The sequence below is a fragment of the Schistocerca cancellata genome, chromosome 7, assembly GCF_023864275.1.
Source record: "Schistocerca cancellata isolate TAMUIC-IGC-003103 chromosome 7, iqSchCanc2.1, whole genome shotgun sequence".
Classification (NCBI taxonomy): Eukaryota; Metazoa; Arthropoda; class Insecta; order Orthoptera; family Acrididae; genus Schistocerca; species Schistocerca cancellata.
In genome coordinates, this window is record NC_064632.1 from 947,756 (window position 1) to 952,309 (window position 4,554).

Sequence of the window (4,554 nt, forward strand, 5' to 3'; positions counted from 1 at the left end):
TAGTTCCTTCACTAGATTGTTGCACAGATGACAAAATGGTAGATATCGAAATAGACGACAGAGGGATAGAGAAACAATTAAAATCGCTCAAAAGAGGAAAGGCCTCTGGACCTGATGGGATACCAGTTCAATTTTACACAGAGTACGCAAAGGAACTTGCCCCCCTTCTTGCAGCGGTGTACCGTAGGTCTCTAGAAGAGCATAGCGTTCCAAAGGATTGGAAAAGGGCACAGGTCATCCCCGTTTTCAAGAAGGGACGTCGAACAGATGTGCAGAACTATAGACCTATATCTCTAACGTCGATCAGTTGTAGAATTTTGGAACACGTATTAAGTTCAGGGTATAATGACTTTTCTGGAGACTAGAAATCTACTCTGTAGGAATCAGCATGGGTTTCGAAAAAGACGGTCATGTGAAACGCAGCTCACACTATTCGTCCACGACACTCAGAGGGCCATAGACACGGGTTCACAGGTAGATGCCGTGTTTCTTGACTTCCGCAAGAAGTTCGATACAGTTCCCCACAGTCGTTTAATGAACAAAGTAAGAGCATATGGACTATCAGACCAATTGTGTGATTGGATTGAGGAGTTCCTAGATAACAGGACGCAGGATGTTATTCTCAATGGAGAGAAGTCTTCCGAAGTAAGAGTGATTTCAGGTGTGCCGCAGGGGAGTGTCATAGGACCATTGCTATTCACAATATACATAAATGACCTGGTGGATGCCATCAGAAGTTCACTGAGGCTTTTTGCAGATGATGCTGTGGTGTATCGAGAGGTTGTAACAATGGAAAATTGTACTGAAATGCAGGAGGATCTGCAGCGAATTGACGCATGGTGCAGGGAATGGCAATTGAATCTCAATGTAGACAAGTGTAATGTGCTGCGAATACACAGAAAGATAGATCCTTAATCATTTAGCTACAAAATAGCAGGTCAGCAACTGGAAGCAGTTAATACCATAAATTATCTGGGAGTACGCTTTAGGAGTGATTTAAAATGGAATGATCATATAATGTTGATCGTCGGTAAAGCAGATGCCAGATTGAGATTCATTGGAAGAATCCTAAGGAAATGCAATCCGAAAACAAAGGAAGTAGGGTATAGTACGCTTGTTCGCCCACTGCTTGAATACTGCTCAGCAGTGTGGGATCCATACCAGATACGGTTGATACAAGACATAGAGAAGATCCAACGGAGAGCAGCGCGCTTCATTACAGGATCATTTGGTAATCGCAAAAGCGTTACGGAGATGATAGATAAACTCCAGTGGAAGACTCTGCAGGAGAGACGCTCAGTAGCTCGGTACGGGCTTTTGTCAAAGTTTCGAGAACATACCTTCACCGAAGAGTCAAGCAGTATATTGCTCCCTCCTACGTATATCTCGCGAACAGACCATGAGGATAAAATCAGAGAGATTAGTGCCCACACAGAGGCATACCGACAATCCTTCTTTCCACGAACAATACGAGACTGGAATAGAAGGGAGAACCGATAGAGGTACTGAAGATACCCTCCGCCACACACCGTCAGGTGGCTTGCGGAGTATGGATGTAGATGTAGATGTAGATGTAGATGTAGATGTAGATGTAGATGTAGATGAGTCTGATGGGCAATAGAAGGATCCAATTATGCCCACCCCTGATACTGAACCTTGCCCAAAAAAAACATGCACAATCAATTTCTATTTGGGTGGATTTGAGTTTCTTGTCTACTGTGACAAATACACAACAACACCTCCATTTCCCATTATACTATCCTTTCAATTTACATTTGAAGTTTTCCCAAAAAAATCACACTGCTATCAATGTCAGGTTTCAACCAGCTTCTGTACCTAGTATTCTGTGAGTTTCACTGCTTTCCAGTAGTGCTTCAGACTCCAGCACTTTTTTGTGAATGCTTCGGCAGTTAACTATAAGGGACATTCAAATGAAACCCAGTCACTAGCATAAAGTAACGGCAATGATTTTATTAACTCAAAAATGTAGTTATACACAGTACATATACTCAAAAATAGTCGCCAAAACTGTTGGCACACTTATCCCATTGCGACTCTAGCCAGTCAATTCAATCCTTCAAGAAGCTAGTACACTGCTCTCGGCTCCAGGCCTGGACCCAGTCACACCCTTTATCATCTATGTGAATCGATGTCCGCGAATAGCTTGTTTTAGAGGTCCAAACACATGGAAGTCACATGGTGAAAGATCAGGACTGTGTGGTGGATGTTACAGCATTTCCCACCAAAACTACTGCAATGTCGTCTTCACCGCATTGGCGTGTGTGGGCAGGCATTATCATGCAGGAGGATAACGCCGCTGGACAACGTGCCTCAACATTTTGACTCAATGGCTCACCTGAGGTTCTGTAAAGTAGCTTGATAATGCTAGGCACGAATTCGAATCACTCCTCATTTTTCCTGCTTAATCAAATGGTTCAAATGGCTCTCAGCACTATGGGACTTAACATCAGAGGTCATCAGTCCCCTAGAACTTAGAAGTACTTAAACCTAACTAACCTAAGGTCATCACACACATCCATGCCCGAGGCAGGATTAGAACCTGCGACCGTAGCGGTCGCGCGGTTCCAGACTGAAGTGCCTAGAACCGCTCGGCCACTCTGGCCGGCTAGCGGAGTGGTACTAGACGGAGTAAAAGCTAACGAAAAGAAGTAAAACTAAGAATTAGATTACACCACAGAAATCACACTGGCGCTATGCAACATCAAACGGTGTGCGTGCATCTGTGTCTCTACCAATAGTGGTGCCACCATTCCCCCAGTTACGTGGTGCCACCTTAAATGTAAGGCAAAGGTAGACACACTGACCAGGTTTCATTTGAATGAACCTCATACTATGATTTTTATACTCTTGCCTGTGTGGGGCATTCTTTTGGATCTTACACTTATATTTTTGGGTCTCCTGCAGTCATTATCTGGACTGGACTGGATAGAAAGTCGATTAATCTAAAATACCCTTGTTTGCACCCCACATACAGTCAGCTGCAGGGGTAGCAGCCTCTAATGTGTAATGCACACCTGACCCATTTTGGGAAAACCTACAGTGCTCAACACTAAGGCACGTGTCCACTATGTCACAGCCTACCTTGTCACAGAATCTTTGAAGTATACGATTCAGTCCTCCCACGGGGGTATGATCAGTTCCAGGGACAATGCTGCAAATTGTGAGCTTCGTTAAAGCTCTGTGTGAAAGACTGGTCTTCTCAACCTTCTCTGCCAGTCACTGGAATGATCCAAATCCACATATGACCTTGGACACAACTGGCATTGTTTATTCCAATGTGTACCACAATCTGCAGTTGGTTGAACCCTGTTCCCTCAATGGCTGCCAGAATAGCATCTTTTAACATGTTGAATGAGGCCTCCAGGCATACGCATTGAGTGCATCTGGTGTTCCTTCCTGTCCTTGCTATTGTTTCCCTAAGGGATACCATTGATCGCCATACACTTGGGCTGCTAATGATTACTAGACCCCTAACCTTTAACATTCCCTCCTCTTGACACAGGACAAAACAGGTTTTCCAACATGTTCAGTGAGTCCCACTGGCTATCTTTCACTTTTAGTGGAAGACAACACCTCAAACTTGTTGGTTAGGGGTACCGGTATAAGGCCCGATTCCTGCCTGGTCCCTGTCTAACCTGTACAGGACATCTTGATGTACCATTGACATGCCACTCACAGTCAAGTGGACGAGTAATGACAGATCCTGTACTTCTAGCAGAAGAGACAGGATTCACAGGACAGAGGTAACTCTGCTACCTAAGGTACCAGTACATGACTTTTGGTATCTCTTCTAACACATCAATACACAGCAGATTCCAATCATTTGACAGTAGAGTGTGTGATTTACAGCTGCTTATAAATGTCAACTAACCGATTCCATGTTCAAGAACAGCATTCACCTACCACCATCTTACATTGGGCAGTGTGCAGTAAAGTTTACACAAAATGTGAGTTTGCAATCCATTTCAGATGTTCTAATTTTCGTTCTTGCTCTCGTTTTTCCTTCAGAAATTATACAATAGTGGATCTTACTTTGAAAAATTGTTTCGGGAATACCCTTTGACTTAACCAACATACTCCACAGTAACATATAATGTCTCACTCCACAGTAACGTATAATGTCTCCATACTCTTCATTCAATTCCATCAAAAACTGCTGCAACTGATGGAACTTAAGAAAATTTACTATTTCTGCCACTAATTTTATTAAATGCTCCTTGCCTGCAAATTTAGCTCTAACTGCTTGTGACAGTAGATCACTAGACTGTTTCTTTCTCCTTTTGTGCAAACAGCCACTGGACCTGTGAAACCCCGTTATATGGAATACAAACAGTGAAGGATAAAACCATGATTCTGCCCAACCAGACAATTATGCTGACTAAAATATGCCACGTCAAATGCCAGAAGAAACAGCGTCACATAGCACTGCTACATGAAATGTTAAGCAGCACCAAGCAGTTGTGAGCAAAGTTGAATCATACTGAGACAGGCCGAGCCTCAGACTGCTTGCTTGCAGCACATATGCACTTTTGC